Here is a 15,059-nt window from a genome sequence, read left to right as displayed (position 1 = left end):
TATTGGGAATATGCTAATGACATCCGCCATGATTACTGATTTTCTTTGAATCGTTATTCCTCTGTGGGCAAAGTAATCAGAAAGGGAGAACAGGATATTTCCTTCTTGCTTGTGTTCCTTCTTCAACCATCTGCTCTACCCTGATTCATTTGAATTAGAGCTGCAGTTTTCAGATTTTTTACTCTGACATCCTAAGGCATTTGAAAGTTTAAAAGGAGTTAATAGTTATCTATCTATGTCACAAATATGGTTCTCTGTGTGTTCTAAGTGTAAATTTGCCTACTCAAGGTTTACATGGGCGAATTAATTTTATTAAGTATAAGATGGTAATGTAGGTTAGCAGCTTCATTATTTGGGATGTGTCAGATCTGAATACCTTTTTATTCATGGCCTTTAGCACAGACATTTCCAAGAAAGGGAACTGATGTATTAAAACAACACATTCCGAGTTGAAGAAAAAGTAAAATGAAGTAAAATTGTAAAGAGAGAATTTGAAAAAGAGAAGTATTGATGTTCATGTTTTCCAGTAACATTTGTAGGTGTGACAACAAGAATGGTGGACTGAGTGGTAATCAAGACTTCTGGGTATGAGGCCACACTTTGGCACCAAAGTGCTGTGTTCTTGAGGAAGTTACTTAATTTCTCAGAGTTCTGTTTTCTCAGTGGTGACATGCAATGAATGTCACAGGTGATCTTTAAGGTTTTCTTCAACAGTAACATTTTGTGCCTGTATTATTTATCCCATGAAGCAGATTGCAGATGATGGGAAAGTTGCTTTAGCATGGGCATTTGATCTTGTCCAGGGAAAAGTCATTTCAAGATAAACTGTCCATCTTCAGAAGAAGGATAAGGGACTGAGCCTCCAGATTATACTTTTTAAAATGATGACTATAGACCAGACTTTAAAAATGGGACACATTATCTTGTTTCAGTTTACACGGAATGGATAAATTGCTGAGAATGTTGCTGATTGATTGAAGCAAGTCTTACACTTCAGTGAGTGAAAATCAGCAAGATTCTGACACCCCTACTGAGACAGAGCTAACTTAATATGCAGAATTGGCATTTAGGCAGGAGAGTTTGCAAAACTTGGTGCTATTAGATCACTGAACATTGTCAAAACATGAAGGAGATATAAGTTTGTGACTGTTGACATTCTAGCATTCAGCTGATTTCAAAGTGAAGTGAGCAATGCATATTAAAATTGTTTCAGAAAGTGCCTCTATCTTGTCCTACTCACCCACATTGCCTCTTAATGTCTTCACATTGAGAATCAGATTGAGAACAATACAGCTGTCCCCATATTTTAAATAATTAATAAGCTCTCTCCCTAAGTAAGCTACAGGATTTTTGAATAAGTGTATAGTGTCCACTGACCCAAACTTCTGATGAAACTGTTGGCTTGTGCTACAAGTGACCACTGACCACTCCCTCCTGCCTTATAAATCGAATTTTTCTTCTCCTGTCTCTTTTTTTCTGGCAACCATTACTGATTTGTGTTCTGATTTCTGTTTGACAGTTCTAGCTTATTACAGACTGAGTGACAAAGCCAAGACGTAAATAGAAATTACTTCACTGATGTGTTTCAGCTGACCAGAGACAAACTCTTGCCCAAAATAACCTCCACTCCCTTCCTTCCAAATATCCCAACAAAGGGAAGAAACATACAGCCACTCTGTCTTCTTTTTTGATGTATTATACAAATAGAACATTTTTGAGAAATAGCCCTAAAAATAGGAGAGCACAAGCGTATCTTAATACTTAATGAGATAAAATTTCAAGGGCCTGAAATTAAAGATAGGCAGGTAGCCAGTGAGAGATGAAGATAAGTATTTATGGCAACCATGGGCCTATGTTTGACGGACAGCAAATATGCTTTGCCTACAAGTTTGGATTTTGGCTAGAGTTATACACTGTCTTGTAATCCTGACATGCAGGGCAACCTCACATTGCATCTGCTGAGCTATCTTGCTATTGCATTTAGTTTTATTGTGGGGCAGGAGTGGAGTACATTTGTTTGATAATTTCTTTGCTCCTGAAATACATTTCACAAACCTGCTCGAGACTGAATGACTCTGCTTCTTGGTTAGAACTATATCACATTTAGATACAAATATTTTTCCTAGTACTTGCATTGAGTTACACTGTTATTTAAAAACAAGTTTTCTTCCTTCTTTCAGTTTTTGTCTATCACTTACCTGTAGTTTTATATATTTGCTCCTAGATTTTAAAAATACATATTACACATTAGATGTCAGAAGAGATCATAATTCAAGGTCATTTTATACTACTCATATACTCTTCTGTTCTAAAACAGATGACCTTCCTGTTATGTTTCGGGATAGAGGAAGAAATCCAGAAAGGAAGTATACTCTATTCATCAGTCCCTACTTAGGCAAATTTCTGATTGACGTCAGTAGTAAACTCCACATCAGCAGATCAGAATAGTATCTGGATGGCAATATTAAATGCCTTGCTGTTTAAAACTTCTTTCTGAACTTAGAATATTGAACATTATATCCAATTTTGAAGATGATTTTATTCACTTGAAATCAGTTTTTCCAAGTTTAGAAATGAAGCATTCTTAGTTTAAGTTTAAATATTGCACAGTGATGATTTTCAACAATTAGAAACACATTGTACTGTAGTACATCTAGGTCCAAATATTTCTCATTTATGCGTACTTTTTTCTAGCAATAATCTAAGCATTTCTTTTTTATTACATTTCTCATTCCCATGTGATCTCAGTCAATAGACTGTCATTATCAGAATAAAGTTCTGTGCATTTAACTGAATTTTGAATTTTTGAAACATACAAAACTATCTGAAAATTGATATTTAAAAAGTAAGTAGAATTTGAAGTGTTTTTCACTTCATTGGTTATTTTACAAAGATATTTACATAAAATCACCTTCTCTTTTGTGTGTTCAATATTTACCCCTTGCTTTTCTTCTTCTTTTTCATTAATTCAAACCACATATGCAAAGTCATGAGAGTTTTCTACATATTAGGTCAAAAAAATGAAAAATGTTAGACTGAAAAAAGGATGACAGAAACATTACTGGAGATGAGCAGTCTTTATTTCCTACTAGAAAGAAACAAGGTTATAAATTATTGCACATACTCCTTTTCAAAAAAAATTAAGAGAGATTTTCTTCCTTTCATGTAAAATGCCAGAAGCAGCCAGTCCAGAGTGAAGATGAGGGCCTTTATGGTTATCAGAAACTCAGTTTCATTCTTTGTGCTTAACTACATTTTGGCACCGATTTCCATCTTCAGTCATCTTGTCATATGGTGACTGCAGCAATACCAGCTTTCACGGCCACATCACTTTGGACAACCCTATTTACAAGGAGACCTGAAAAATGCAACATTTCGTGGGCACAGTATTGCATAGAATAAATTTGGGGTTCTCTTGGTTGAGAAAGAATGAGAGAAAAAATTAACGAGTGGATAATTACCAGCGTTCACCACCGTAGAAATTGTTTTACTTTCTAGTTCTGGGTTAAAATGTTTTCTTTTAGAATCTTTTCTATTCCCTGTGGAAATAAGGTTTCCTTTCTTTCTTTTTACTCAGCGTTGTCACTTCTCTTTCTGTCATCTTTGGTTCTAACGAAGCTCGGTTTTTCTCTCTTCCAATTTCAGATGTCGGAATCCCTTCTGTTTGTATTTTTAAAGTAACTTTCTAACATTTGCTTCATATTCTAGAATTACGTGTCTCTTTATCTCTAGGTTCACAAATATATAATCTTGAGTAGTCTTTTTTTTGAAGGAGAGTATATATAGCAAAATCATAAAAGTATAGCTTGATGAATTTTCACAAAGAACACACCCATGTGAGCATTACTCAGATTAGGATGCATAGAGAATCTCACCTAGACTAGACTATCTTCCATATGCCTCCTCCTAGTCACTGTTCTCCCAAAAGTAATAAAAATTCCAACAGCTATCACATAATTTAGCCTGTTTTAGAGCTTTATTTAAATGAAATCCTATAGCATGTACTCTTTTGTATCTAGCTGTTTTCACATAACATTATATATTTGTCCACTACGTTTCATGTAGCAGAAGTTTATTTTTATTGCTTTAGAGAAGTTATTCTCAAGGGGGTGGGATTTAATCCCTCAAGGAGACATTTAGTGGTTACCAGAAACATTTTGTCACAACTAGGGAAATGCTATTGGCATCTAGTGGGTGCTACTAAATATCTTACAACGTACAGGTTAGATTCTCATAACAAAGAGTTATCTGGCCCACAAGGTCAATAGTGCCCTACTTTAGAATACTTCATTGTTTTAATTATCCATTCTATTATTGGTGGGCATTGTGTTGCTTGCGTTTGGTGTTATTATGAATAAAGTTGCTATGTACATTCTTGTGCATGCCTTTTAATGTGCATATGTATGCATTTATGTAAAGGATATGCTTAGGACCAAAATTTCTAGTACATTCCACTTTGGAAAATACAGCCAAGATGCCTTCCAAAATGACTGTGTTGTATGCTCTCACCAGCTGTGTGTGAGTTGCAGTTGCTCCACATCCCTGTATATCCTTGGTATTGTTATTAAAACGTTTCTTTAAAAAAACTATTTTGTGAGTGTTAGTAGTATCCCACTGTAGTTTTAATGTGCAGTTTCTTGCTGGCTAATGAGGTTGAGAATATTGTCGTAAGCCTGTTACTATTTGGGTACACTATTTAATAACTTGCCTATTTAGCCTTTTACTCATTTTTCTATTAGGCTGCTTCCTTTTTCTAATAACTTTTAGGAATACGTTAAGTTGCCGGGCACAGTGGCTCACGCCTGTAATCCCAGCACCTTGAGAGGTCAGGGCGGGTGGATCGCCTGAGGTCAGGAGCTTAAGATCAGCCTGACTAACATGGTGAAGCCCCATCTCTACTAAAATACAAAAAGTAGCCAGGCATGGTGGTGCACACCTGTAATCCCAGCTACTTGGGAGGCTGAGGCAGGAGAATTGCCTGAACCCAGGAGGCGGAGGTTGCAGTGAGCTGAGATCATGCCATTGCACTCTAGCCTGGGCAACCAGAGCGAAACTCTGTCTCAGAAAAAGAAAAAAAGAAGAATATGTTAAGTCACTCAAATCATGTAGAAAAAAAAAGTAGACTTACAAATGTTGTTACTATAATATTAGCTTTTATAATTGACCATATATTTACCTTTATTGAGGTCTTTATTTCTTCATGTGGCTTTCAGTTACTATACAGTCTCTCATTTCACCCTGCAACACTCTCTTAGGTATTTCTTGCCAGGCAGTTCCAGGGATAATGAACTTTCTTAACTTTTGTTTATCTAACCACCCTTTCATTTCTTTTTAACTTTTGAATGATGGTTTTGCTGAACATAGACTTCCTGATTTATGTCTTTTTGCTTTTAACACTTCGAATAATTGGCCCACTGCTGTTGGGCCTCTACAATTTCTAATGAAAAATCATCTGATAAACATGTTGTGGATCCCTTGTATGCGATGAGTTACTTCTGTCTTGCTGCTTACAAGATTCTCTCTTTGTCTTTGTCTTTCAATCAAAAGTTTAATTATTATGTGTCTTCATGTGGATCTCCTTGAGCTCATCTTACTTCGAGTTTGAGCTTCTTGAATGTACATGTTCATGTCTTTCATCAAATTTGGGATGTTGTCAGCTATTATTTCTTCAAATATTCTTTTTTTTTTTTTTTTCATTTTTGTGGAGAACGGGGTCTCGCTGTATTACCCAGGCAGGTCTCGAACTCCTGGGCTCAAGCTATCCTCCCGCCTCTGCCTCCCATTTCTTCAAATATTCTTTCTTCTTTTTTCTGTCTCTCCTCCACTTCTGGGACTCCCACAGTGTGTATGTTGGTCTGCTTAATGGTGTCCCATAGGTCCCTTAGGCTGTGTATTTTGTTTCAATCATTTTTCTTTCTGTTCCTCAGACTCAATAATTCCATTGTCCTATCTTCAAGTTTGCTGATTCTTCTGTCTGCTCAAATATGCCTTTGAATTCTTCTAGTGAATTTTTCATTTAAATTATTGTATTTTTCAGCTCTTGATTTTTTAAAGTTTCTTTTTAGATTTTCCATCTCTTTATTTTATTTTATTATTAATTTTTTTTGGAGACGGAGTCTCCCTCTGTCACCCAGGCTGGAGTGCAGTGACGCGATCTCAGCTCACTGCAACCTCTACCTCCCAGGTTCAAGTGATTCTCCTGCCTCAGCCTCCAGAGTAGCTGGGATTACAGGTGCATACCACATGCCCAGCTAGTTTTTGTATTTTTAGTAGAGACAGGGTTTCACCATGTTGGCCAGGCTAGTCTCAAACTCCTGACCTCAGGTGATCTCAACCCACCTCAACCTCCCAAAGTGCTGGGATTACAGGTGTGAGCCACTGCACCCAGCCAGATTTCCCATCTCTTAATTGATATTTCCATTTTGTTTATACATCATTTTATTGACTTTCTCTTTATCTTAATTCACTTCCTTGAATATCTTTAAGGTGCTATTTTAAAGTCTTTGTCTAGTAGACCTACTATCAGGTCTTTTTCAGGGATAATTTTATTGATTTATTTCCTTTGGGAGACAATTCTTTTCTGCTTCTTTGTATGATTCATGTTTTTTTTTTTTTTTTTTTTTTTTTTATTGAAAACTGGACTTATTTTCCTCTTTTTCGAGACAGGGTCTCATTCTGTCACCTAGGCTGGAGTGCAGCAGCATAATCTTTCTCACTGCAGCCCCAACCTCTCATGTTCAAACAATCCTCTCACCTCAGCTTTCCAGGTAGCTGGGACTACAGATGTGTGCCACAATATCCAATTAATTTTTGTATTTTTTTTTTTTTTGGTAGAGACAGGTTTTGCCATGTTGCCCAGGCTGGTTTTGAAACTCCTGAGCTCAAGCTATCTGCATGCCTTGGTCTCCCAAAGTGCTACAATCACAGGCTTATGCTACTGTGCCCAGTCTCTGGACATTTTAATCTAATAATGTGGTAACTCTGGAAACCAGATTCTTCCCTTTCCCCAGAGTTTGCTGTTTTTTGTCCATGTTTTTATTTATCGATTTTGTGATTTTTGTGTTGTAGGCACTCTCTGTGCCAAGGATCCACCTGAGGTGTAAATTTAAGGTCTTCTCAGGATTTTTCTGAGCCTGCTTTTTTCCCTGGGCATACATAGTCACTTTCAAATTTTCCCCATATATTCAGTTGCTTTTGAAAGTCCTGGCCTTTAATTTCCTCAAAAAAGGAAAAAATAAAAATACAGGGGAAAAATGGTGCTCACTCTTTAAATTCTCTAGAAGTCACCTTAGCCAGAGTTGGGTGGGCGGGGGTAGCGTGCAGCAACAATAGCCATTTTGTCTGCACTTCTGTGACTAGAAGTAGTCGTGATGAGAGCACAGATCTGCAATATTTGGAGGGCGGGGTGCCATGCATACATTTTTTACTAAACTAAATATATCACTAAATTGAATATATTATTATGTATATCTAAGAAACCATCAGTTTCTAAATATTTGTGAGAAAAATTACATTAGACTGACATACTTGTATATATTTGTACATCTCCTCCTCAGCAAGTCCATTTTTCAAGTGAGTGAGTATTCAGATGAAAACTCCATGGAGTATAACCTTAACATGGTTATATAAGTTGACAGCATTATTGAATATACAATTTTAGCTTCTTTGTACTTCAGTAATATTCCCCATTTTCCTTATTTTTCATTATATCTTTTTTTTTTTTTTTTTTGAGATGGAGTCTCGCTCTGTCTCCCAGGCTGGAGTTCAGTGGTGCGATCTCAGCTCCCTGCAAACTCCACTTCCTGGATTCAAGTGATTCTTTTACCACAGCCTCCCAAGTAGCTGAGATTATAGGTGCACACCACCACACCCAACTAATTTTTGTATTTTTAGTAGAGATGGGGTTTCACCATGTTGGCCAGGCTGGTCTTGAACTCCTGACCTCAGGTGATCTGATCTGCCTGCCTTGGCATCCCAAAGTGCTGGGATTACAGGCATGAGCCACTGCACCTGGCCTTCAATATATCTTTAAATGGGTTTATATTTATATTAATTATGTCAAATTTCAGGTGTGATTTGGCCACTTTTATATTTCTTTTTTTCTTTTTTTTTTTTTGAAACAGGGTCTTGCACTGTCATGATGACTGAAGTACAGTGGTCCGATCCTACCGCCTCTACCTCCTGGGTTTAAGCAATCCTCCCATCTCAGCCTCCCAGGGAGTTGGGACCACAGGTGAGCACTACCACACCTGTTGTTTTTTTTTTTCTTTTTTTGTAGAGATGAGGTCTCCCTATGTTGCCCAGGCTGGTCTCCAATTCCTGGCTCAAGTGATCCTCCTGCCTCAGCCTCTCAAAGTTCTGGGATTATAGGTATGAGCCACCTTGCCCAGCCCACTTTTATATCTCTTTGTTTTAAATCCATACAAGTAGCCTGCTCATTACTTCCATCTGGTAGTCTTATCACTTCCTGCTACATTTGTAAAGTCTTAGAGACTTTCAAAAAGGTATGCACTTTGTTTAAGCTTATTTTTTCCCTGAGGAATCAATAATCACAAATTAGAATTAAAAATGAAAATAATCATTTGGAAACCTGTCAAACTTGAGGTAGGTTTTCTAACTCATATGCCCAAAGCATGAGAAATACATTTTCATATGCTGTTCAAATGAACAAAGGGCATGGTAGAAGATTTCTCTAACTTTGAAGGCAAGGGACAAATTCAGAATCCATAGTTTCATTCTGGGAGTAAAACAGAAATAACGATGTATAGTTTAATACTCGTTTTAAATAATTCCCATCTACCTAATAGTACTATACAGTTTTTTTTTTTTTCAAGTTTTATCAACATGTAGTGGATATTCTGCATTGGCCTATAAGTATTTAGATTTAGCTTTTAAAATCTCAGTATGTGTATATTTTTTCCCAAAGTAGTTAATACAAATATGTCAATGCTTTGCAGTTCTCTTTTGGACTGCCTTCAGAGACAATTTAGGAACCACATAAAAACATTGGCTCTTTCCAACCAATGGGCAATGTGCAAGGAGTCAAAATAGAAAGATGAAAATAGTTTGATTCCTGACCTTGAGGAGCTTATAATCGAGTGGGAATATCAGTCTTGCAAACAGATGATGTCTATAAAATACAGCAAGGACTAGAGAGAAAAATGTGCACATAGGGGTTTTGACCACGCATGCATTGTCTGGCATATTTACTCATCTGATTTGCTAAACAAAGCTGCAAATAATTCTTGCTTGTTTTCAAAGCCAAACTCCTCTTACAAATTACAATCCCTTCTTTTTTTTTTTTTTTTTGAGACGGAGTCTCGCTCTGTCGCCCAGGCTGCAGTGCAGTGGCCAGATCTCAGCTCACTGCAAGCTCCGCCTCCCAGGTTCACGCCATTCTCCTGCCTCAGCCTCCCGAGTAGCTGGGACTACAGGCGCCGCCACCTCGCCCGGCTAGTTTTTTGTATTTTTAGTAGAGACGGGGTTTCACCGTGTTAGCCAGGATGGTCTCGATTTCCTGACCTCGTGATCCGCCCGTCTCGGCCTCCCAAAGTGCTGGGATTACAGGCTTGAGCCACCGCGCCCAGCCTACAATCCCTTCTTCTTGTGGATATTCAAAGGAAATATTTAAGCATGATTTTACAAGAATATGAGCACAGTGGTTTGTCCACAGAAGGTAATTAAAAAAAAAAAAAAAAAAAAAAAAAAAACTTTTGAAGCTGTAAGTGCACACAAAGCATGAGAAAGTGCTATATGTAGGGCAGAGGTGTTAGCTCAGTAGATATCTGATCTTGTGGAGGTTAAGTCTGAGTCTTTAGTTCTCTGCTGATGGTCTTTGATCCTCAGTCCTTCACTTGATTCATCATTTATACATGATTCATTGATAGGTGAATCAGACTGCACTGCTAATCAATGTTTACTTGAGTGGATCTGGCTCTCTCTTTCCTAAATGTTTGTTTATTTATCTTATAGGCAGCGGCAGTGTTTCTTAGCAACCTTCCTAATTCAGAAAGGTCACAAGGCTCCTTGGTATCTGTGTGCACCCTACAGCAATACTGTCTAGGCACTGATTATTTCACTAAAGAGACTTGGGTTCATTGTTCTTGAGGCATCCTAGAAACACCTTTTAAGAAATAAAGCATTGCATATTAAACCAAGGCACAGAAATAACATTTATGCCATATAAAGAAACATTTTGCTGTTCATATTTTTATTCTGCTTTAATATCAGGTACACTTCAAAGTATACAATTTTAATATGTGACAGAAAACTTTTATCATAAACATGTCCAAAAAATCACCCAAAATCTTAAAATATGAGCAACATGGAGACTCTAGGCTTTTTATTGGAGTTAATTATGCATTTGCAGGAGATCTTCTCTTATAGACCTCCACATTTTTCCCTCTGAATTTTTCTGATCTTGAAAATTCCCTAGTGATTTTTATTTCTTTTCCCTGTTTCTGATTACTGTACACTACTCAGACAGGTAATCTTTTTTTTTTTTTTCTCTTCAAACACACATTTTTTCTTTTCAATTCCTTGCTTTTCTTCTTTAGACCTAATTTCCAAGTCTAAGCTGAACGAATGTTCTACTGAGAGATACTTGAATATCATAGTTTTTCACAGCATTCAAAGCATACTGTATATTTACCATTGTATGAAACTTTTAGCTTTTCCTCTGAATTTGCCCTTTGAATCTGGTTTCTGGCTCAATTACTAAAACAAAGCAAAAGAAGTAAAATGAAAACAAAACTGGATTTTGTAGACATCTTCTGGGTAGAATCTCTCATTTGCTTACACTAACCTCATGCAAATTTATTTATGGGAGGGTTATCTGAGGTATGTAAATCCTCCGGTATCAATGGAACAAATAAATAATATTTAGATATTTCAAAATTTTCTTAGTACAGTACAAAGAAAGACAGAAAATCATTGTAATAGAATGCCCTTCTACGATGGTGATTTTTTTTCCCCTTAAGAAGCCTTTCTTTGTGCCAAGTTGTCCTGTTCATGAACAAAGGACTAAAATACTACCTACATTGTGTACAAGATAACCTAATGTACACAGCTCATAACTGAAATGAAATTGAACCATATCATACTTTAGGGAAGAAAACTAAAAGTGGCCCTTTCTGCTACTGGTTTTACTCAGCAGTAAAGAGAAATCCTTGCAAGTGTTGCTTACACAGTACGAAATCCTTGTAAAGTCATAGTGGAACAAGTCTGCTATCTGACCCAGCCTTCAGGGCTACTTAAACACCTGTGGATTTATGGAGTTCAGATGTCTACAAGGGTCTGTGTTGAAGTTCATTCAGAAACCTGGAGTCCACATAAAATGATCTGTTGACATGGGCAAGCTGCTTTGTTCCTCTGTAGTCCAACTAGTTGCTGGAACTAGAAAGGAGATTCAGATTTAAGAATGTACTCTTTAAATAATTAGATTTAATAAGGAAATACAGACATATTTGTTTTTTATTCATTGTGGGATTTTGATCAATTAATGTTTGAATTTCATTCTTAAATTTTGATTTATAAAAGCAAGATCAAAAGGGATTTATTCACTCACATTATGTGTGTAGAAGTAGCCCCCAGAAGGTATATGCACATCTGGTGACAGGAGCTGGTATCTTTATAATGAAGACTTATGCAATTTAAAACATGAAAACCTATGTTATTTAGAAATGTAGACCCTTTAAAAATGATCAAACATAGCCACAAAGTTGTTTTAATTTACTGCTTCACAACTGCTTTCATTTGAAGATTTGATTTAGTCTTTTGAAAGTCAGACACCGTGATTTAGGGAATGTTCAGTCTTATTCAGGAGAGTTTCGAATGAGCTTATCTTATAATTGTTAAACATATGTCTTCCATTTCCACATGTCTATTAAAAGTTTTATGAAAGGAAATATGCTTGAAAACACCTTGTTTAAGCTCAAACATAAAGTCACATCCAATGTAAAAAATAACCTAGTTAACATATCTCCCATTTTTATAATCTAATCATTCTGTAACTAACAGTATTTGGAAATGTAAAGACTTTTGCCATGCCTGGATTCTTGATTCTGTTTGTACATTGTTGAATCATTTTTAATTGCTTCTGGGGGAACTATATATATATATATATATATATATACACACACACACACACACCTATACACACGTATATATATTCCTATGCAGTTTTGAGTTTTATATAGTGTTATTATTAAAATAATGAATTACTTGAAATAGAAATAGCTGTTTGTCAGATAAAAATTGACTCATATATACATTGTTCTGCTCTCTTTTTCTTATTTACTCCAGGAATAGAAATATTCCATTATTTGTCAATATAATTCTATGTTGCTCAATGCACAAAGTTGCTTGAGCATTCATCTTGATTGCTTCATTTTCTTCATCTTGACTAGTTCATCTCTCTTATCTTCTTAGGCTGTAACAACCGTGTTTTTTTGTTTTAAAGGGCTTGAGTAAGACTCATATGAAAGGGACTTATCACTCTAAAACTGGAACTTTAAAAAAGTGCCCATTAGAAGCTATAAAACAGATACAGTTTGAGAAACAATCCTACAACATTCAAAATTAGGTTTGGGTTTCAGTTTCATAAAACAGCTAATGAAGAGTTGTTTTACTGGTGAGTCCAGGTTCTGAAGATGACTATTTTTTTTTTTTTTGAGACGGAGTCTGGCTCTGTCGCCCAGGCTGGAGTGCAGTGGCCGGATCTCAGCTCACTGCAAGCTCCGCCTCCCGGGTTCACGCCATCCGCCTCCCGGGTTGGTTCACGCCATTCTCCTGCCTCCGCCTCCCAAGTAGCTGGGACTACAGGCGCCCGCCTCATCACCCGGCTAGTTTTTTGTATTCTTTAGTAGAGACGGGGTTTCTTTTTTTTTTTTTTTTTTTTTTTTTTTTTTTTTTTTTTTTTTTTTTTTTTTTTTTTTTTTTTTTGTGAGACGGAGTCTGGCTCTGTCGCCCAGGCTGGAGTGCAGTGGCCGGATCTCAGCTCACTGCAAGCTCCGCCTCCCAGGTTCACGCCATTCTCCTGCCTCCGCCTCCCAAGTAGCTGGGACTACAGGCGCCCGCCTCGTCGCCCGGCTAGTTTTTTGTATTCTTTAGTAGAGACAGGGTTTCACCGTATTAGCCAGGATGGTCTCGATCTCCTGACCTTGTGATCCGCCCGTCTCGGCCTCCCAAAGTGCTGGGATTACAGGCTTGAGCCACCGCGCCCGGCCAACTATTCTTTCTTAATATCATGCAGTTGTCAACTTTCTATAGTATGTTTAGGAACAAATTAATAAGAAAATAGCTCCATAAACTTGAGTATATTCATACATAAATAGATTAGAGAGAGTAGGAGGAGTAATGGAAGGGAAAGTGAACATTCTAAATAAAATTAGTGTGGTATATAGGATGTTTCTGTGTGCTCACTGTAAAATGTAAGGATATAATTAATATAAATAAAATGTATAAAATATATGTATAATTTATTTAATATATAAAACGTATGTAAAATGTAAAATGTAAGGATACTGTTGTAATGAAGATATAAAACAAAATGATAACCTATAAGAAGAAATTATTTATCTTACATGTACAAATGGAACTCTATCTAATATCTCCTGTGTTTATAAACAAAGATGTTTTTATGCTGCAATACATTTTAATGGTTTTATTATTACTACTATCTAGAATGAAACACTGATAGCAATGGAAACACAGGTTCAAAGTAAAAGAAAGGCCGGGCATGGTGGCTCACGCCTGTAATCCCAGCAGTTTGGGAGGCTGAGGTGGGCAGATCACGAGGTCAAGAGATGGAGACCATCCTGACCCACATGGTAAAACCTCGTCTCTACCAAAAATACAAAAATTTTCTGGGTGTGGTGGCAGGTGCCTATAGTCCCAGCTACTCAGCAGGCTGAGGAAAGAGAATCACTTGAACCCGGGAGGCGGAGGTTGTAGTGAGCCGAGATCGCACCACTGCACTCCAGCCTGGTGACAGAGCAAGACTCCGTCTCAAAAAAAAAAAAAAAAAAAAAAGTAAAAGAAAAATACTTACTGAGCTCTTATAATGTGAAGTAGAAATTTATGGCAGTTAGTATGTATCACTAATTCAGGCATTTTGGCTTTACACTCAGATTTGCACAGGCAAAACGAGGTATCAATAGCTATTTGTCTTATTTTAAAATAATAAGTTATATGTGTGGGTTTAGGACAAAAGCAAAGATATTCTTATTATTTTTTAAAATTGTTCTACAATAAACATGTATTACTTGGAGAGCAAAAGAAAAATTACATTTTTAAGGACATAATGAGTCACTGAAATGAATCCTCCATTAGGACTTTTGCAAGAGAAAACAATGCAGAACCATACAGTGCTTTATTCAAACTTTCTTCTTTTTTTTGCCACAAACTATATTTCGTTCTCTATGTCAGAAATAACTAATATCTGTTTTTACTAAAGCCCAAATAATTAATGAATGCAATCAGAGCAGTGCTAAATTCTCAAACTGGTGTTTTAAAAGAGTCTAAGCAGTTGGTGGGTTGAATTTTTATTTTTCAAGGCAACTTTTAACCTTGGGTACACATAGTCTGTTCAGATTAAAAGAGAGATTCGTGAGATCTGTTGGGAGACAAAGAGCCATAGAGAGCAGTTGTGAACCCAATGTGTCGGAAACATCAACAGAGCCCATAGATATGGGTGGGAAGGGTCTGAGGATATGTTGGTAACTGACTTGAAAAAAATGAGAAGTGGATCTGTGTGAGATGGAGGCAAAGAAACAGGGAAGGGCTACATATTTAAGGGGAAGTGAAGTTAAGGAGCAGGATGACAAGGAATCGACATAGGTGTAGCTACAAAGCAGTAGGATGTAATCTGCCATTTTCAAAGTGTTTTCTGACCCTCTTTGAAAACCAGCCTATACAGTAAATGGTGCCAAAAGTGGGTTAGGGAACACTGTAACCTCATTTCACCTTATTTAGCTATGTGCCAGAGATCTCAGCAGGTAGTTCAATTAACTTCCACTAGTTAAATGAGATGAAAATGAGGTTACCCAGATTAACAAAAC

This window comes from Rhinopithecus roxellana, chromosome 12 (assembly GCF_007565055.1).
Source record: "Rhinopithecus roxellana isolate Shanxi Qingling chromosome 12, ASM756505v1, whole genome shotgun sequence".
NCBI lineage: Eukaryota > Metazoa > Chordata > Mammalia > Primates > Cercopithecidae > Rhinopithecus > Rhinopithecus roxellana.
This window is presented reverse-complemented; position numbering follows the sequence as displayed.